At 35.0% G+C, this 22594-nt stretch overlaps 3 long non-coding RNA genes across 3 annotated transcripts; all 3 read right to left on the bottom strand.

The window, feature by feature from the left end:
- Positions 1-2415: 2415 nt before the first annotated feature.
- LOC309505530 lies at positions 2416-5371 on the bottom strand. Its single transcript, XR_014208478.1, has 3 exons — positions 5278-5371; positions 4673-4801; positions 2416-2498 (listed from the first exon to the last, which is right to left on the bottom strand). It is a non-coding gene; the product is annotated as an uncharacterized lncRNA (long non-coding RNA).
- A 5530-nt stretch (positions 5372-10901) lies between these two features.
- On the bottom strand, positions 10902-13964 carry LOC309506805. Its single transcript, XR_014208924.1, has 3 exons — positions 13871-13964; positions 13266-13394; positions 10902-12006 (listed from the first exon to the last, which is right to left on the bottom strand). It is a non-coding gene; the product is annotated as an uncharacterized lncRNA (long non-coding RNA).
- Positions 13965-18945: 4981 nt separating this feature from the next.
- On the bottom strand, positions 18946-22524 carry LOC309506800. Its single transcript, XR_014208919.1, has 3 exons — positions 22454-22524; positions 21847-21975; positions 18946-20599 (listed from the first exon to the last, which is right to left on the bottom strand). It is a non-coding gene; the product is annotated as an uncharacterized lncRNA (long non-coding RNA).
- Positions 22525-22594: the final 70 nt, after the last annotated feature.

The raw sequence follows: 22594 nt of genomic DNA, 5'->3' as shown, positions 1-22594 counted from the left end.
GACATCAGCATAATGAATGAGGGGAAAACAGGATGTAAAAAAAAAGCCTTGCATAACAATAAGTGTTTATGATTGTCAATTTGGTAATTAAACTGAATTTTAGTGACAACAAGTTACAATGTTTACATCTACAATGACTGGTAGGCTATACTGTTTTTATATTTGCTTGACACAAATTTCACGATTTCAATTCAAATCTTGTGATTTGATTCTGATGCTGATTCAATATCAATAACGTTTCTGAAGAAAAAAAAAATCTCACCTAATGCTGAGAGCCCTGTCAGCTGGTATATAAAGGTTAAAAAATTTTTTTTTATATATAGGCTATATATAATGCGGCTTTTATTATAACTAGTATAATTAATTTGGCTGCTGTTTTCTATGTCTTAGCACACCAGAAGCGTGTCTGATGCGGCGCTGCTGCTGCTAGGTGATGTACAATGAGGTACAATGATGGTACTATCTCGGGATTTTGATCACCCTTGTTCGAAATATGGGGAGAGAGTTGTGGAGGCCTACGCGTGACGCAGCACACAGACGTGACTTGAAGCGAACTTTTACATGTCCGTAATAACAGTAAACTTAAACACTTTAAACAATGTAGTTATTTTTTAAACTCTTACATGTCAAAAAACATACTTTCATTGCTTTTATGTAATTCATACCTGATGAGGGGAGATATATGTATATATTAATACAGGACACGGAGCTGCTGCTGCTTCACTTATCAGAGTCTGTATTGTTTTTTTATACAATGTAAAACAGTTCAATCACTCTTATGTCAATCAATGACAGCGCGTCATTTCAAGAGTAGTAATCACAAAATATAGAACAGAACTACATATTCATACAGTAACCTTTACTGCTGTGTCTACAGATTAAGCATTATGTACTATGAGATATTCACTGATAACATTTATGACATTTTCCATGTGAATAAATCCTAAAAATGTGTTCATGTTTGCCAGAAATATTCTTTCTGATACACTTTTTAGTACAGACACTCATTTTCACAGTTATCTGGCACTTACAACTTACTCATTGTATTATTTCACCAAAACACATGTTATTTGTGGACTTTCCTCTAATATGGCGTATTTTCTCTGAGACCGCATGGTCTCCATCACTAGCATGAAAATGTGTGACTAGCACGCGTGACGCAGCACACAGACGTGACTTGAAGCGAACTTTTACATGTCCGTAATAACAGTAAACTTAAACACTTTAAACAATGTAGTTAACATTTCTTAAACTCTTACATGTCAAAAAACATACTCTCATTGCTTTTATGTAATTCATACCTGATGAGGGGAGATATGTAGCCTATATATTAATACAGGACACGGAGCTGCTGCTGCTTCACTTATCAGAGTCTGTATTGTTTGAAATACTTTGGTCACTTTATTAATGCATTATACATTTTAGTTAATACATTTAAATGACAGTTGGTCAATTTAAGGCAGTCGGTTTCTGCAAGTGAAATTAGTTAACTCGAGTTTTAATTTAGTGCATTGCAGTAACATACTGTAGATTACAGTAAAGAACTGTACAATTAACAGTAAATTACTGGCAACAGTGTTGCCAGTATTTTACTGTGAAAAAACCTGGTAAGGTCTAAAAGTGTAGCATGTGACTCTTCAGGTCTGAAGCCCTGAAAAACATTTTCCCACACTGATCACATGTGAACGGTTTCTCTCCAGTGTGGATCCTCATGTGAATCGTAAGATTATGTTTGCGTGTGAAACTCTTCCGACACTGATCACATGTGAACGGTTTCTCCAATCCAATCCAATCCACCTTTATTTATAAAGCACCTTAAAAATAACACTGTTGACCAAAGTGCTGAACACAGTCTATAAATAAACAATAACATACAACAGAGGCGCAACAAAAAAATAATAAAACAATAAATAACAATAAAAATAAATGCAACAATAATACAAAACTGAAAGTCAACCCTCAAACTGAGTTAAAAGCCAAAGAAAATAAATGAGTTTTAAGATGAGATTTAAAAACAGGAAGAGACTCAGTCAGTCTGATGTGCAAAGGCAGCTCATTCCAGAGTCTCGGAGCTGTCACCTCTAGATTTACGTTTGGTCTTGGGGACGGACCAGCAGTACCTGGTCAGCCGACCGGAGCGAACGAAAGGGGGTGTAGGGCACGAGCAGATCAGACAGGTACTGGGGGGCCAGGCCATGCAGACATTTGAATTTTAAAATCAGTACGAAAGTGCACAGGGAGCCAGTGGAGGGATTGGAGGTTGGGTGAGATGGGTTTCTCTCCAGTGTGGATCCTCATGTGATTCTTAAAGTGAGATTTTTGTGCGAAACTCTTCCCACACTGATCACATGTGAACAGTTTCTCTCCAGTGTGGATCCTCATGTGAATTTCGAGATTATGTTTGCGTGCGAAACTCTTTCCACACTGACGGCAGGGGAAACATTTCTTGTCTCTTCTTTTCTCCTCCTCTTCACTCTCCTCATTCTCCAGCATCACATCTGAAATGATAGTTAAAAGTCCCATGTTTCTGTAGCATATATTAGATCAACTGCACAATTATCTAAAATAATATTAACATTTTAAAACTATACAACAGTAATACAGTTCTGACAGTCTCTCAGATAAATATTACATTTATTTTAATAAAAAGGTTGTAAATACTTACTAATTTAAAATGAACAATTAATTAGCCATTGTAGGGTTGGGCCGATAGACGATGCCATCGTCCATTGCAATGGCTGACAAGTCAAGTCAAGTCAAGTCAAGTTTATTTGTATAGCGCTTTTCACAATACAGATTGTATCAAAGCAGCTTCACAGTATTCAATTTAAATAATACAACAAAGTTTGTTTCAAGAGGAATTTATTGATTGATAAAATTAAATTAAATATCCCCAAAATATCCCCAACTGAGCAAGCCAAAGGCAACAGTGGCAAGGAACCGAAAAACTCCATCAAGTGACCTAATGGTGTCCTAAAACTCCATCAGGTGACCTAATGGAGAAAAAAAACCTCGGGAGAACCCAGGCTCAGTCGGGGGCCAGTTCTCCTCTGGCATTTATGAGCTAGAGGCCGGATTGTAGTTTGAACTGTGGGATTATATGAATGCCTGGCTGAAGAGATGCGACTTTAATCTAGTTTTAAACTGGGAGAGCGAGTCTGAGCAACGAACAGTATCAGGAAGACTATTCCAGAGTTTTGGAGCCAAATGTGAAAATGCTCTCCCTCCTTTGGTGGTTCTGAATATCCTAGGTATGACCAAAAGCCTTGAATTTAGTGATCTTAAAGAGCGCGATGGATTATAGGGCGATAGAAGATCCGTTAAATAGACTGGAGCTAAGCCGTTTAGGGCTTTATAAGTCAGTAGCAATACCTTGTAATTAATACGGAACTTTATAGGTAACCAATGCAGTGATGATAAAATCGGTGTTATATGATCATATTTTCTTGATCTCGTAAGAACTCTAGCGGCGGCATTTTGAACTAACTGTAGCTTGTTTATTGAGGATGCAGGACAACCAGCTAATAAGGCATTACAGTAATCCAGTCTCGAGGTCATGAATGCATGAACTAACTTTTCTGCATCAGAAACTGATAGCATATTACGTAGCTTAGCAATGTTTCTAATGTTTCTTAGCAATGTTTCTAAGGACAAGACATCATGATGTTGAGCCAGCATTGAGCTGATCAACAAACGGACAGGGAACTACGTCATCACGTCGAAAGGTCACGCCGGCGCCGGCAGAAGTACACTGTTTACAATGCGACTGTATGAAGACTAAGACAAACGCTCTTTCTAAGCGAAAAAGCGATCTCATTTTCTCCCTCAACTTCAAAATCGTCTGCCATCATTGTTTTACCTTTTTTTTTGTTAAAATGTGTTTGTACTTCTGCCGGCGCCGGCGTGACCTTTCAACGTGATGACGTAGTTCCCTGTCCGTTTGTTGATCTGCTCAATCCGAACTATTGAAGGTAAAAAGTATATAAATTATAATTTATTTTTGAAAATGACCTATCGTTTCGCTAGATAACAACCTCTTCTTCAGCTGTGATCGCGTACAGCCCGTTTAAACACTGCAAAGATTTTTGAAACTGCATTGATTTGGACATAAAAAACGATGGTGACCAATGACGTCCATTGTTAGAAGAAAAATCCAGAAATTTTTTCCTCAAAAAACATAATTTCTCTCCCACTGAGGAAAGAAAGACATGGATATCTTGGATGGCATTGGGGTGAGTAAATTATTAGGAAATTTTCATTTTGGGGTGAACTAATCCTTTAAGTCTAAATTAAGTCCGTCTTTATTTTTGTGAAACAGCCTAACTTGCATTAGACTAGTCTGAGCAAATTTTAGACGTGTCTAACACTATATAGACCGGTCTAAAATAGCTTTGTGAAGGCGGCCCCAGATGTTGACAATCAATGGTTGTTTATCAAATCTTGCTGCATTGACCACTGGATCAAAACAAGAAAATCCCCAAAAAAAATTGAGTTTCAGGTCCTATTTTGTACCAATGCACATATAAAGTGTCCCCTATATTACTTATTGGTTTAACAGTTTTTTTCACAACTCTTTAGTTTTTTTCTACTACAAACACTAAATCTGATAAACTTCTTTATAACCTTAATGTTCTTCAGCCTCATTAATGATGAATCAGGAATAAACACCAACCTCTTTGTTCTTCAGTGTGTTTCACTCTGCAGTGTTCTGGATCACTCATGTTCTCACGGTCCTTCAATAAACTCTGTCTTTGCAGATTTCAGCTCTTCCTGATGGTTTGATGCTCGTCTTCACTTGTAGCTGATGGGAATATTCCAGCATTTATTAGTGAATTGATGTGAGCATTAGTAAAAGAATGATGATTGCATTAAAAATCTGTCAAAATCAAGATTAAATTATGTTGTTATACCGATTTACAAGTATTTATGTTCACCTTTACATCTAGTAAAGTAACTTTTAAGTAAATGAATTGCAAAGTGTTTACTAATTCACAAATTCTGTCTCTTTTTATTTCTAAGAATTTCATAAACATATTTAAATTCTTACATTTATCTTACCTCTCATTAATATAGGCAAAAAAAACAACAATTAAAAATACCAAATGTAAACAATGTAAGAATAAAAATGAAAGAATAAATAGAAATAAAATTGTACAAATTTGCTAGTACCACTAAATAAAACACCAACATGACAACTTTTTTGGTTTATTGTCTTAGTTTTTGTGTTTTATGTGAAACATGGTTTATGAATGAAATAAATGTTTTTATAAAACTTACCTATATCTTGTAGATGTCACAATAGTTGATCCTGTCGTTTGCTCAAGTCTGTTGATAATAAAATAAGCTTAATGTTGCAATTTACGGATCTGAAGACATCAGCATAATGAATGAGGGGAAAACAGGATGTAAAAAAAAAAGCCTTGCATAACAATAAGTGTTTATGATTGTCAATTTGGTAATTAAACTGAATTTTAGTGACAACAAGTTACAATGTTTACATCTACAATGACTGGTAGGCTATACTGGTTTTATATTTGCTTGACAAATTTCACGATTTCAATTCAAATCTTGTGATTTGATTCTGATGCTGATTCAATATCAATAACGTTACATGTTCATTTTTCTGAAGAAAAAAAAAATCTCACCTAATGCTGAGAGCCCTGTCAGCTGGTATATAAAGGTTAAAAAAATATATTTATATATAGGCTATATATAATGCGGCTTTTATTATAACTAGTATAATTAATTTGGCTGCTGTTTTCTATGTCTTAGCACACCAGAAGCGTGTCTGATGCGGCGCTGCTGCTGCTAGGTGATGTACAATGAGGTACAATGATGGTACTATCTCGGGATTTTGATCACCCTTGTTCGAAATATGGGGAGAGAGTTGTGGAGGCCTACGCGTGACGCAGCACACAGACGTGACTTGAAGCGAACTTTTACATGTCCGTAATAACAGTAAACTTAAACACTTTAAACAATGTAGTTATTTTTTAAACTCTTACATGTCAAAAAACATACTTTCATTGCTTTTATGTAATTCATACCTGATGAGGGGAGATATATAGGACACGGAGCTGCTGCTGCTTCACTTATCAGAGTCTGTATTGTTTTTTTATACAATGTAAAACAGTTCAATCACTCTTATGCCAATCAATGACAGCGCATCATTTCAAGAGTAGTAATCACAAAATATAGAACAGAACTACATATACATACAGTAACCTTTACTGCTGTGTCTACAGATTAAGCATTATGTACTATGAGATATTCACTGATAACATTTATGACATTTTCCATGTGAATAAATCCTAAAAATGTGTTCATGTTTGCCATAATTATTCTTTCTGATACACTTTTTAGTACACGTTTGGCACTTACAACTTACTCATTGTATTATTTCACCAAAACACATGTTATTTGTGGACTTTCCTCTAATATGGCGTATTTTCTCTGAGACCGCATGGTCTCCATCACTAGCATGAAAATGTGTGACTAGCACGCGTGACGCAGCACACAGACGTGACTTGAAGCGAACTTTTACATGTCCGTAATAACAGTAAACTTAAACACTTTAAACAATGTAGTTAACATTTCTTAAACTCTTACATGTCAAAAAACATACTCTCATTGCTTTTATGTAATTCATACCTGATGAGGGGAGATATATATATATATTAATACAGGACACGGAGCTGCTGCTGCTTCACTTATCAGAGTCTGTATTGTTTGAGCAGCGCTACTAATAACTAGTATAGTCTCAACAAACGGACTATCAAAATTAAGTGTTTACCCCCTTGGGTAGTAATTGTTGCATAAACATATCACATCCTACAATTATTTATCTGGTTAATTATGGTTACATTTCATACATTTACTATTATCAGAACAATCCAATAATTAAACCTTTGTATCCAGAGTAATCCTTCTAATGTTTCCCTTCATTTCTGAGAACACTATAGCCTATGGGTCATTCTACAGAAACGTCCACTTTTGGTATGGCAAGATGTCTTAAAATGTATTTCTTTTTCTAACATTTAAACTTGCACCACATTATTAGACTACCCTTTGACTTTATGAATACACATAAATGACGGCTTAATGATTTTTTTATGTATTTTGTACATTTATTTAAAGACCACATGTACCATTTTTTTGTCAATGGTGTTACCTTGCTACTTTGGCAATATTAAAGGTTTTTATGAAATATTATTTATAATTTTTTTCAGCACATGTAGACAGAGTTACCTAAAAATAATAATAGGCCTAATGCAAAAAATAAGGAGATTGTTTTATTTATTTTAATCAGGTTTGTTAAAAGTGTGCTTGAATGAGGTTCGTTCATCTGCACTACCATCTATTTGCTCAATGAAAATATTTGAAAACCAGTTAAAATCAAATAATGATGCAATCCTTTAAATCTTAACTTTTGAGTGTAGCAGAATTAAATGGATGTAACATTATTACTATGTCACATGTGACATTGTATTTAATGTGACAGAAAAAAAAAAGACAGTAACACCAGTGACGCAATGAATCACCAATGGAATGCATAAGACCAAAGATCATTATTCTTCAACTATAATTAAGTAGATGAGACTAAATAGTTACATTTGGCATATAATCTAAATGAATAGCTTTGAATAAAGTTTATCTATAAATGGGAGTCACTGGTGTTACCGGTGTTACCCATAAGAAAGGTGACACCAGTGACAATTTTCATGAAAAATTCATTTTACAAAATGGCTGCTGCAAGGTAACAAACCACATGTTGTCAATCATGGTATACTAACTAAATTAAGTAGTTTAATCCATTTGTATTCTAGTTTTTTACAATTACCTAACAGTAATGTAGGGCATACCAGTGACTTCAACTAAAAGCTTCATATGAAATCATGAGATAAATGAGAAGATTTCTGCTAACTGAAAAGAGACAGTGGATCTACCATGGGCTTTTCTTCATAGATATTCAGGAAATTGGAAGAAGGAAGTCAAGTGATGTCATCAGGGTGATTTTTATTTCAAAATAAGAGATTTTTGTTTAACGGTAACACCAGTGACACAACTCCAGGGGACCACTACTTTCATTATAAATTTTATAATATTTATTCTGCTTTTTTTTTAAATATATTATTTACATAATATGTTTGATAGTTATGTATACATTATTGTATTTTAAATGGTGTAAAAATCTGTTATTGACCTCAAAATAAAGCATTTTCCCTCTGTACATGACTGTGGGGACGAGCACTTCTGTGGTGCTTGGAATTCTAATTAATAAAAATCAAATATTGCCACATTGATGGCTCAAGAAGGTGTAATTGTTCAAATAACATATTGTTTTATTTCAAAATGTAAAGAAATTGTAACTCTAAAGGTTTTTTTTTAAGTGTAATATTTCTGTAAAGGCTAGGGACAGAAAAGTGGACATTTTCATAGAATGACCCATATATGTTCAAACATAAATTATATAAGTCAATAAATCAATTTGTTCCTTGTTATACATAAGGTTCCCATTGTAAAGTTTATAAACAATCTCTCAAGTTAATAATGTCCATCTTTAAACCTTTTATATTTTAAATTAAATTTACAAGTTCATCTTTTAACATGCCCTACGGTCACAAGAGTTTCTGCATAGTATATACTGTATTTTAATTTCCTTAATATATTATACACACTGTTAACCCTTGCTGTAAAAAAAGGCCAAATTCTGACAATATCATACCATTTTCCATTAAAACAGTAATATACCGTAGAAATCAAAAATAGCCTACAGAAATATACTGTAAATTAACAGTGCTCAAAATCGACACTCAGAGGCTGTTTTCACAATCACACCCTATACCCTCATTCACTATACCCTACATTAGTTCACCAATATAGTCCCCTTGACAGAGTGAATGAAAAGAAGTGAGTGAATTGAGAAACTGATGAACACCTGATAAGCAGAATCACTGAAGGACAGAGAAACAAGAACAGAAAAAAAGAGAAACACAAGAACTACAAATGACTTCCAGCCACCGAGTGTGAAACCAGTTTACAAACCAGTTTACGATTTCTTTCATACATGTACAAAAGTTCTTGTTGAGAATTAACAGATATTTAGTTGTTGATGTTTTATTGAATATAATAAAGTTTGTTATCACCATGATGGAGATCAGTATTTGCTTTAGTTGGGCTCTTGACCCTTGACTTTATAATATTAGTTTCTCTCTGGCTGCTTTAACTGTGTGCTTATAAAACACATTTGTTATGACAAGAAAAAGTCAAGAGGAAGATGATTAGGTGTTTTAGGCTGTTGAGATGATGCCATAACCATCCTGGACATATATAAGCTCCAGTATATAAGCTTTGAATTTATGGGTATTTAATATTTATCGTACATCTGTTAATATACAACATGAATTACAGCAATATTTCTGTAACTAGTTATTCTGAAGGATATTGAAATCATATAGTGCATTAAAACATTTTGATATCTCTGTGTTTCTACAATACAGTGTAGCTGTGTTTCTTTGGTTGTGCATGATGTGTTAAAAAAATCATCATTGTAACTCATTGCTGTAGTTTCACAGTGGTGGTAATGTAACACTATTGATACAGGATTAAACTCTGAATGAGGTTAGTGATTAAACAGGCTATATGATAATTTAATCATTCTCAAACCATGCGTGTATGCACAAGTGTGACCTAAAAATATACAGTTCAAAACAGCAAGAGAGAAACTTAAGTTAAAACGTCAAGAGTCCAGAACCCAACTAAAGCAAACACTGATCTCTATAATGGTAACTTCAAACCAAACATTTTCAATTAAACATCTCAATAACAACTTATGTAGATGTATGACAGAAATAAAGTCATACTGGTTAATAATAAGTGTAATAATGTGTAATGGCTGGAAGTCAGTTGCATTTCTTGTGTTTCTCTAGCTACATCAAGATGTTAGGTCTGGCAACTCACCATAGACACGGCTCAATCCGAGGGGCGGGATAAACGGCTGTCTTTCAAATTCCCTCTGCACGCAATAGGACAGCGCTTCAACCAACCAGAGCGTTTTCCCAACAGTGGCGCTGACGTCAGTTGATAGCCGGCAACAAACACATCTTCCTTTTTAAAAATGACTTAAGTGCCGTTCTTTGCTCTTTTCTCAAAGAAAAACTTAACTCCAAGTCCTCCAGAGTCGCGGCCAAAGCTGATTCGAAAGACTGTTCTCCAGCAGCAGCTCTTCTTTGTTTTCAAGTAGCAGGACCGTCACAACTCTGTCGTCATTGTTAAGCCCGCCCCGCCTACCAATACACGACGTGATTGGCCTGACCCAATTTAGGTTTTTCCCGCACGAAAGTCAACGGAGAGTTGCTAGACTACCCTGGCTGCAAAATACATTTTGCTGCCGCTAGGGTGCATCTAGATTTCTAGGCTAGTGTTTCTCCATTTTCTGTTCTTGTGTTTCTCTTTCCTTTAGTGATTCTGCTTGTTTACAGCAGGTGTTCATCACTAATGCTCAACAATCACTTACATATTCACTTAATTATCTCACTGCAACACTGCGTCAATGTTACTTTTACTCTTTGTAGAGTGGATTTTCCTGTGGGGTTGAAAGGGCTAACAGTGTAAGATGAAATGACACACCCACTGAATGTATTTTAACAGTAATAAACTGTAAGTTATAAAACAGTAACACTGTTGCCAGTAGTTTACTGTAAAATGTATTTTTTTGGGTCACCGTTGTGCTGAAGAGCAGAGCCTGTGCTTCAGTCCAGGAGAAGATCTACAAACATTGATGGTATGCTGTGTGTTGCTTTATTTAACAGGCTGTGTTTGAGTAGTTGCTGGTCCAGTGGAAATCTTTTTATGTACAATAGCTTTTTAGTGGCCTCAAATGAAATAAGTTCACAGTAATACTTTGGTCACTTTATTAATGCATTATACATTTTAGTTAATACATTTAAATGACAGTTGGTCAATTTAAGGCAGTCGGTTTCTGCAAGTGAAATTAGTTAACTCGAGTTTTAATTTAGTGCATTGCAGTAACATACTGTAGATTACAGTAAAGAACTGTACAATTAACAGTAAATTACTGGCAACAGTGTTGCCAGTATTTTACTGTGAAAAAACCTGGTAAGGTCTAACAGTGTAGCATGTGACTCTTCAGGTCTGAAGCCCTGAAAAACATTTTACCACACTGATCACATGTGAACAATTTCTCTCCAGTGTGGATCCTCTCGTGTCTTTTCAAATGTGTAGCTGTAATAAAAGGCTTCCCACACTCAAAGCACAAATAAGCTTTTTCACCAGTATGTATTTTCTGGTGAACTTTTAAATTCTGCAGATAAGAAAAACTCTTTCCACACAAAGAACATGAATGTGGTTTCTCCTGTGTATGAACTAGCATGTGACTCTTCAGGTCTGAAGCCCTGAAAAACATTTTCCCACACTGATCACATGTGAACGGTTTCTCTCCAGTGTGGATCCTCATGTGATTCTTAAAGTGAGATTTTTGTGTGAAACTCTTCCCACACTGATCACATGTGAACGGTTTCTCTCCAGTGTGCGAAACCGGAGCGAACGAAAGGGGGTGTAGGGCACGAGCAGATCAGACAGGTACTGGGGGGCCAGGCCATGCAGACATTTGAATTTTAAAATCAGTACGAAAGTGCACAGGGAGCCAGTGGAGGGATTGGAGGTTGGGTGAGATGGGTTTCTCTCCAGTGTGGATCCTCATGTGATTCTTAAAGTGAGATTTTTGTGCGAAACTCTTCCCACATTGATCACATGTGAACGGTTTCTCTCCAGTGTGGATCCTCATGTGATTCTTAAAGTGAGATTTTTGTGTGAAACTCTTCCCACACTGATCACATGTGAACAGTTTCTCTCCAGTGTGGATCCTCATGTGAATCTCGAGATTATGTTTGCGTGCGAAACTCTTTCCACACTGACGGCAGGGGAAACATTTCTTGTCTCTTCTTTTCTCCTCCTCTTCACTCTCCTCATTCTCCAGCATCACATCTGAAATGATAGTTAAAAGTCCCATGTTTCTGTAGCATATATTAGATCAACTGCACAATTATCTAAAATAATATTAACATTTTAAAACTATACAACAGTAATACAGTTCTGACAGTCTCTCAGATAAATATTACATTTATTTAAATAAAAATGTTGTAAATACTTACTAATTTAAAATGAACAATTAATTAGCCATTGTAGGGTTGGGCCGATAGACGATGCCATCGTCCATTGCAATGGCTGACAAGACATCATGATGTTGAGCCAGCATTGAGCTGATCAACAAACGGACAGGGAACTACGTCATCACGTCGAAAGGTCACGCCGGCGCCGGCAGAAGTACACTGTTTACAATGCGACTGTATGAAGACTAAGACAAACGCTCTTTCTAAGCGAAAAAGCGATCTCATTTTCTCCCTCAACTTAAAAATCGTCTGCCATCATTGTTTTACCTTTTTTTTTGTTAAAATGTGTTTGTACTTCTGCCGGCGTGACCTTTCAACGTGATGACGTAGTTCCCTGTCCGTTTGTTGATCTGCTCAATCCGAACTATTGAAGGTAAAAAGTATATAAATTATAATTTATTTTTGAAAATGACCTATCGTTTCGCTAGATAACAACCTCTTCTTCAGCTGTGATCGCGTACAGCCCGTTTAAACACTTCAAAGATTTTTGAAACTGCATTGATTTGGACATAAAAAACGATGGTGACCAATGACGTCCATTGTTAGAAGAAAAATCCAGAAATTTTTTCCTCAAAAAACATAATTTCTCTCCCACTGAGGAAAGAAAGACATGGATATCTTGGATGGCATTGGGGTGAGTAAATTATTAGGAAATTTTCATTTTGGGGTGAACTAATCCTTTAAGTCTAAATTAAGTCCGTCTTTATTTTTGTGAAACAGCCTAACTTGCATTAGACTAGTCTGAGCAAATTTTAGACGTGTCTAACACTATATAGACCGGTCTAAAATAGCTTTGTGAAGGCGGCCCCAGATGTTGACAATCAATGGTTGTTTATCAAATCTTGCTGCATTGACCACTGGATCAAAACAAGAAAATCCCCCAAAAAAATTGAGTTTCAGGTCCTATTTTGTACCAATGCACATATAAAGTGTCCCCTATATTACTTATTGGTTTAACAGTTTTTTTCACAACTCTTTAGTTTTTTTCTACTACAAACACTAAATCTGATAAACTTCTTTATAACCTTAATGTTCTTCAGCCTCATTAATGATGAATCAGGAATAAACACCAACCTCTTTGTTCTTCAGTGTGTTTCACTCTGCAGTGTTCTGGATCACTCATGTTCTCACGGTCCTTCAATAAACTCTGTCTTTGCAGATTTCAGCTCTTCCTGATGGTTTGATGCTCGTCTTCACTTGTAGCTGATGGGAATATTCCAGCATTTATTAGTGAATTGATGTGAGCATTAGTAAAAGAATGATGATTGCATTAAAAATCTGTCAAAATCAAGATTAAATTATGTTGTTATACCGATTTACAAGTATTTATGTTCACCTTTACATCTAGTAAAGTAACTTTTAAGTAAATGAATTGCAAAGTGTTTACTAATTCACAAATTCTGTCTCTTTTTATTTCTAAGAATTTCATAAACATATTTAAATTCTTACATTTATCTTACCTCTCATTAATATAGGCAAAAAAAACAACAATTAAAAATACCAAATGTAAACAATGTAAGAATAAAAATGAAAGAATAAATAGAAATAAAATTGTACAAATTTGCTAGTACCACTAAATAAAACACCAACATGACAACTTTTTTGGTTTATTGTCTTAGTTTTTGTGTTTTATGTGAAACATGGTTTATGAATGAAATAAATGTTTTTATAAAACTTACCTATATCTTGTAGATGTCACAATAGTTGATCCTGTCGTTTGCTCAAGTCTGTTGATAATAAAATAAGCTTAATGTTGCAATTTACGGATCTGAAGACATCAGCATAATGAATGAGGGGAAAACAGGATGTAAAAAAAAAAGCCTTGCATAACAATAAGTGTTTATGATTGTCAATTTGGTAATTAAACTGAATTTTAGTGACAACAAGTTACAATGTTTACATCTACAATGACTGGTAGGCTATACTGGTTTTATATTTGCTTGACAAATTTCACGATTTCAATTCAAATCTTGTGATTTGATTCTGATGCTGATTCAATATCAATAACGTTACATGTTCATTTTTCTGAAGAAAAAAAAAATCTCACCTAATGCTGAGAGCCCTGTCAGCTGGTATATAAAGGTTAAAAAAATATATTTATATATAGGCTATATATAATGCGGCTTTTATTATAACTAGTATAATTAATTTGGCTGCTGTTTTCTATGTCTTAGCACACCAGAAGCGTGTCTGATGCGGCGCTGCTGCTGCTAGGTGATGTACAATGAGGTACAATGATGGTACTATCTCGGGATTTTGATCACCCTTGTTCGAAATATGGGGAGAGAGTTGTGGAGGCCTACGCGTGACGCAGCACACAGACGTGACTTGAAGCGAACTTTTACATGTCCGTAATAACAGTAAACTTAAACACTTTAAACAATGTAGTTATTTTTTAAACTCTTACATGTCAAAAAACATACTTTCATTGCTTTTATGTAATTCATACCTGATGAGGGGAGATATATAGGACACGGAGCTGCTGCTGCTTCACTTATCAGAGTCTGTATTGTTTTTTTATACAATGTAAAACAGTTCAATCACTCTTATGCCAATCAATGACAGCGCATCATTTCAAGAGTAGTAATCACAAAATATAGAACAGAACTACATATACATACAGTAACCTTTACTGCTGTGTCTACAGATTAAGCATTATGTACTATGAGATATTCACTGATAACATTTATGACATTTTCCATGTGAATAAATCCTAAAAATGTGTTCATGTTTGCCATAATTATTCTTTCTGATACACTTTTTAGTACACGTTTGGCACTTACAACTTACTCATTGTATTATTTCACCAAAACACATGTTATTTGTGGACTTTCCTCTAATATGGCGTATTTTCTCTGAGACCGCATGGTCTCCATCACTAGCATGAAAATGTGTGACTAGCACGCGTGACGCAGCACACAGACGTGACTTGAAGCGAACTTTTACATGTCCGTAATAACAGTAAACTTAAACACTTTAAACAATGTAGTTAACATTTCTTAAACTCTTACATGTCAAAAAACATACTCTCATTGCTTTTATGTAATTCATACCTGATGAGGGGAGATATATATATATATTAATACAGGACACGGAGCTGCTGCTGCTTCACTTATCAGAGTCTGTATTGTTTGAGCAGCGCTACTAATAACTAGTATAGTCTCAACAAACGGACTATCAAAATTAAGTGTTTACCCCCTTGGGTAGTAATTGTTGCATAAACATATCACATCCTACAATTATTTATCTGGTTAATTATGGTTACATTTCATACATTTACTATTATCAGAACAATCCAATAATTAAACCTTTGTATCCAGAGTAATCCTTCTAATGTTTCCCTTCATTTCTGAGAACACTATAGCCTATGGGTCATTCTACAGAAACGTCCACTTTTGGTATGGCAAGATGTCTTAAAATGTATTTCTTTTTCTAACATTTAAACTTGCACCACATTATTAGACTACCCTTTGACTTTATGAATACACATAAATGACGGCTTAATGATTTTTTTATGTATTTTGTACATTTATTTAAAGACCACATGTACCATTTTTTTGTCAATGGTGTTACCTTGCTACTTTGGCAATATTAAAGGTTTTTATGAAATATTATTTATAATTTTTTTCAGCACATGTAGACAGAGTTACCTAAAAATAATAATAGGCCTAATGCAAAAAATAAGGAGATTGTTTTATTTATTTTAATCAGGTTTGTTAAAAGTGTGCTTGAATGAGGTTCGTTCATCTGCACTACCATCTATTTGCTCAATGAAAATATTTGAAAACCAGTTAAAATCAAATAATGATGCAATCCTTTAAATCTTAACTTTTGAGTGTAGCAGAATTAAATGGATGTAACATTATTACTATGTCACATGTGACATTGTATTTAATGTGACAGAAAAAAAAAAGACAGTAACACCAGTGACGCAATGAATCACCAATGGAATGCATAAGACCAAAGATCATTATTCTTCAACTATAATTAAGTAGATGAGACTAAATAGTTACATTTGGCATATAATCTAAATGAATAGCTTTGAATAAAGTTTATCTATAAATGGGAGTCACTGGTGTTACCGGTGTTACCCATAAGAAAGGTGACACCAGTGACAATTTTCATGAAAAATTCATTTTACAAAATGGCTGCTGCAAGGTAACAAACCACATGTTGTCAATCATGGTATACTAACTAAATTAAGTAGTTTAATCCATTTGTATTCTAGTTTTTTACAATTACCTAACAGTAATGTAGGGCATACCAGTGACTTCAACTAAAAGCTTCATATGAAATCATGAGATAAATGAGAAGATTTCTGCTAACTGAAAAGAGACAGTGGATCTACCATGGGCTTTTCTTCATAGATATTCAGGAAATTGGAAGAAGGAAGTCAAGTGATGTCATCAGGGTGATTTTTATTTCAAAATAAGAGATTTTTGTTTAACGGTAACACCAGTGACACAACTCCAGGGGACCACTACTTTCATTATACATTTTATAATATTTATTCTGCTTTTTTTTTAAATATATTATTTACATAATATGTTTGATAGTTATGTATACATTATTGTATTTTAAATGGTGTAAAAATCTGTTATTGACCTCAAAATAAAGCATTTTCCCTCTGTACATGACTGTGGGGACGAGCACTTCTGTGGTGCTTGGAATTCTAATTAATAAAAATCAAATATTGCCACATTGATGGCTCAAGAAGGTGTAATTGTTCAAATAACATATTGTTTTATTTCAAAATGTAAAGAAATTGTAACTCTAAAGGTTTTTTTTTAAGTGTAATATTTCTGTAAAGGCTAGGGACAGAAAAGTGGACATTTTCATAGAATGACCCATATATGTTCAAACATAAATTATATAAGTCAATAAATCAATTTGTTCCTTGTTATACATAAGGTTCCCATTGTAAAGTTTATAAACAATCTCTCAAGTTAATAATGTCCATCTTTAAACCTTTTATATTTTAAATTAAATTTACAAGTTCATCTTTTAACATGCCCTACGGTCACAAGAGTTTCTGCATAGTATATACTGTATTTTAATTTCCTTAATATATTATACACACTGTTAACCCTTGCTGTAAAAAAAGGCCAAATTCTGACAATATCATACCATTTTCCATTAAAACAGTAATATACCGTAGAAATCAAAAATAGCCTACAGAAATATACTGTAAATTAACAGTGCTCAAAATCGACACTCAGAGGCTGTTTTCACAATCACACCCTATACCCTCATTCACTATACCCTACATTAGTTCACCAATATAGTCCCCTTGACAGAGTGAATGAAAAGAAGTGAGTGAATTGAGAAACTGATGAACACCTGATAAGCAGAATCACTGAAGGACAGAGAAACAAGAACAGAAAAAAAGAGAAACACAAGAACTACAAATGACTTCCAGCCACCGAGTGTGAAACCAGTTTACAAACCAGTTTACGATTTCTTTCATACATGTACAAAAGTTCTTGTTGAGAATTAACAGATATTTAGTTGTTGATGTTTTATTGAATATAATAAAGTTTGTTATCACCATGATGGAGATCAGTATTTGCTTTAGTTGGGCTCTTGACCCTTGACTTTATAATATTAGTTTCTCTCTGGCTGCTTTAACTGTGTGCTTATAAATCACATTTGTTATGACAAGAAAAAGTCAAGAGAAAGATGATTAGGTGTTTTAGGCTGTTGAGATGATGCCATAACCATCCTGGACATATATAAGCTCCAGTATATAAGCTTTGAATTTATGGGTATTTAATATTTATCGTACATCTGTTAATATACAACATGAATTACAGCAATATTTCTGTAACTAGTTATTCTGAAGGATATTGAAATCATATAGTGCATTAAAACATTTTGATATCTCTGTGTTTCTACAATACAGTGTAGCTGTGTTTCTTTGGTTGTGCATGATGTGTTAAAAAAATCATCATTGTAACTCATTGCTGTAGTTTCACAGTGGTGGTAATGTAACACTATTGATACAGGATTAAACTCTGAATGAGGTTAGTGATTAAACAGGCTATATGATAATTTAATCATTCTCAAACCATGCGTGTATGCACAAGTGTGACCTAAAAATATACAGTTCAAAACAGCAAGAGAGAAACTTAAGTTAAAACGTCAAGAGTCCAGAACCCAACTAAAGCAAACACTGATCTCTATAATGGTAACTTCAAACCAAACATTTTCAATTAAACATCTCAATAACAACTTATGTAGATGTATGACAGAAATAAAGTCATACTGGTTAATAATAAGTGTAATAATGTGTAATGGCTGGAAGTCAGTTGCATTTCTTGTGTTTCTCTAGCTACATCAAGATGTTAGGTCTGGCAACTCACCATAGACACGGCTCAATCCGAGGGGCGGGATAAACGGCTGTCTTTCAAATTCCCTCTGCACGCAATAGGACAGCGCTTCAACCAACCAGAGCGTTTTCCCAACAGTGGCGCTGACGTCAGTTGATAGCCGGCAACAAACACATCTTCCTTTTTAAAAATGACTTAAGTGCCGTTCTTTGCTCTTTTCTCAAAGAAAAACTTAACTCCAAGTCCTCCAGAGTCGCGGCCAAAGCTGATTCGAAAGACTGTTCTCCAGCAGCAGCTCTTCTTTGTTTTCAAGTAGCAGGACCGTCACAACTCTGTCGTCATTGTTAAGCCCGCCCCGCCTACCAATACACGACGTGATTGGCCTGACCCAATTTAGGTTTTTCCCGCACGAAAGTCAACGGAGAGTTGCTAGACTACCCTGGCTGCAAAATACATTTTGCTGCCGCTAGGGTGCATCTAGATTTCTAGGCTAGTGTTTCTCCATTTTCTGTTCTTGTGTTTCTCTTTCCTTTAGTGATTCTGCTTGTTTACAGCAGGTGTTCATCACTAATGCTCAACAATCACTTACATATTCACTTAATTATCTCACTGCAACACTGCGTCAATGTTACTTTTACTCTTTGTAGAGTGGATTTTCCTGTGGGGTTGAAAGGGCTAACAGTGTAAGATGAAATGACACACCCACTGAATGTATTTTAACAGTAATAAACTGTAAGTTATAAAACAGTAACACTGTTGCCAGTAGTTTACTGTAAAATGTATTTTTTTGGGTCACCGTTGTGCTGAAGAGCAGAGCCTGTGCTTCAGTCCAGGAGAAGATCTACAAACATTGATGATATGCTGTGTGTTGCTTTATTTAACAGGCTGTGTTTGAGTAGTTGCTGGTCCAGTGGAAATCTTTTTATGTACAATAGCTTTTTAGTGGCCTCAAATGAAATAAGTTCACAGTAATACTTTGGTCACTTTATTAATGCATTATACATTTTAGTTAATACATTTAAATGACAGTTGGTCAATTTAAGGCAGTCGGTTTCTGCAAGTGAAATTAGTTAACTCGAGTTTTAATTTAGTGCATTGCAGTAACATACTGTAGATTACAGTAAAGAACTGTACAATTAACAGTAAATTACTGGCAACAGTGTTGCCAGTATTTTACTGTGAAAAAACCTGGTAAGGTCTAACAGTGTAGCATGTGACTCTTCAGGTCTGAAGCCCTGAAAAACATTTTACCACACTGATCACATGTGAACAATTTCTCTCCAGTGTGGATCCTCTCGTGTCTTTTCAAATGTGTAGCTGTAATAAAAGGCTTCCCACACTCAAAGCACAAATAAGCTTTTTCACCAGTATGTATTTTCTGATGAACTTTTAAATTCTGCAGATAAGAAAAACTCTTTCCACACAAAGAACATGAATGTGGTTTCTCCTGTGTATGAACTAGCATGTGACTCTTCAGGTCTGAAGCCCTGAAAAACATTTTCCCACACTGATCACATGTGAACGGTTTCTCTCCAGTGTGGATCCTCATGTGATTCTTAAAGTGAGATTTTTGTGTGAAACTCTTCCCACACTGATCACATGTGAACGGTTTCTCTCCAGTGTGCGAAACCGGAGCGAACGAAAGGGGGTGTAGGGCACGAGCAGATCAGACAGGTACTGGGGGGCCAGGCCATGCAGACATTTGAATTTTAAAATCAGTACGAAAGTGCACAGGGAGCCAGTGGAGGGATTGGAGGTTGGGTGAGATGGGTTTCTCTCCAGTGTGGATCCTTATGTGATTCTTAAAGTGAGATTTTTGTGCGAAACTCTTCCCACACTGATCACATGTGAACGGTTTCTCTCCAGTGTGGATCCTCATGTGATTCTTAAAGTGAGATTTTTGTGTGAAACTCTTCCCACACTGATCACATGTGAACAGTTTCTCTCCAGTGTGGATCCTCATGTGAATCTCGAGATTATGTTTGCGTGCGAAACTCTTTCCACACTGACGGCAGGGGAAACATTTCTTGTCTCTTCTTTTCTCCTCCTCTTCACTCTCCTCATTCTCCAGCATCACATCTGAAATGATAGTTAAAAGTCCCATGTTTCTGTAGCATATATTAGATCAACTGCACAATTATCTAAAATAATATTAACATTTTAAAACTATACAACAGTAATACAGTTCTGACAGTCTCTCAGATAAATATTACATTTATTTAAATAAAAATTTTGTAAATACTTACTAATTTAAAATTAACAATTAATTAGCCATTGTAGGGTTGGGCCGATAGACGATGCCATCGTCCATTGCAATGGCTGACAAGACATCATTGAGCTGATCAACAAACGGACAGGGAACTACGTCATCACGTCGAAAGGTCACGCCGGCGCCGGCAGAAGTACACTGTTTACAATGCGACTGTATGAAGACTAAGACAAACGCTCTTTCTAAGCGAAAAAGCGATCTCATTTTCTCCCTCAACTTAAAAATCGTCTGCCATTATTGTTTTACCTTTTTTTTGTTAAAATGTGTTTGTACTTCTGCCGGCGCCAGCGTGACCTTTCAACGTGATGACGTAGTTCCCTGTCCGTTTGTTGATCTGCTCAATCCGAACTATTGAAGGTAAAAAGTATATAAAGTATAATTTATTTTTGAAAATGACCTATCGTTTTGCTAGATAACAACCTCTTCTTCAGCTGTGATCGCGTACAGCCCGTTTAAACACTTCAAAGATTTTTGAAACTGCATTGATTTGGACATAAAAAACGATGGTGACCAATGACGTCCATTGTTAGAAGAAAAATCCAGAAATTTTTTCTTCAAAAAACATAATTTCTCTCCCACTGAGGAAAGAAAGACATGGATATCTTGGATGGCATTGGGGTGAGTAAATTATTAGGACATTTTCATTTTGGGGTGAACTAATCCTTTAAGTCTAAATTAAGTCAGTCTTTATTTTTGTGAAACAGCCTAACTTGCATTAGACTAGTCTGAGCAAATTTTAGACTTGTCTAACACTATATAGACCGGTCTAAAATAGCTTTGTGAAGGCGGCCCCAGATGTTGACAATCAATGGTTGTTTATCAAATCTTGCTGCATTGACCACTGGATCAAAACAAGAAAATCCAAAAAAAAATTTGAGTTTCAGGTCCTATTTTGTACCAATGCACATATAAAGTGTCCCCTATATTACTTATTGGTTTAACAGTTTTTTCACAACTCTTTAGTTTTTTTCTACTACATACACTAAATCTGATAAACTTCTTTATAACCTTAATGTTCTTCAGCCTCATTAATGATGAATCAGGAATAAACACCAACCTCTTTGTTCTTCAGTGTGTTTCACTCTGCAGTGTTCTGGATCACTCATGTTCTCACGGTCCTTCAATAAACTCTGTCTTTGCAGATTTCAGCTCTTCCTGATGGTTTGATGCTCGTCTTCACTTGTAGCTGATGGGAATATTCCAGCATTTATTAGTGAATTGATGTGAGCATTAGTAAAAGAATGATGATTGCATTAAAAATCTGTCAAAATCAAGATTAAATTATGTTGTTATACCGATTTACAAGTATTTATGTTCACCTTTACATCTAGTAAAGTAACTTTTAAGTAAATGAATTGCAAAGTGTTTACTAATTCACAAATTCTGTCTCTTTTTATTTCTAAGAATATCATAAACATATTTCAATTCTTACATTTATCTTACCTCTCATTAATATAGGCAAAAAAAAAACAACAATTAAAAATACCAAATGTAAACAATGTAAGAATAAAAATGAAAGAATAAATAGAAATAAAATTGTACAAATTTGCCAGTACCACTAAATAAAACACCAACATGACAACTTTTTTGGTTTATTGTCTTAGTTTTTGTGTTTTATGTGAAACATGGTTTATGAATGAAATAAATGTTTTTATAAAACTTACCTATATCTTGTAGATGTCACAATAGTTGATCCTGTCGTTTGCTCAAGTCTGTTGATAATAAAATAAGCTTAATGTTGCAATTTACGGATCTGAAGACATCAGCATAATGAATGAGGGGAAAACAGGATGTAAAAAAAGCCT

Source organism: Leuciscus leuciscus (genome assembly GCF_965113295.1).
Source record: "Leuciscus leuciscus genome assembly, chromosome: 9".
Classification (NCBI taxonomy): domain Eukaryota; kingdom Metazoa; phylum Chordata; class Actinopteri; order Cypriniformes; family Leuciscidae; genus Leuciscus; species Leuciscus leuciscus.
Note: the sequence above shows the minus strand (reverse complement) of the source record. Positions and strands in the feature narration are given on the sequence as shown.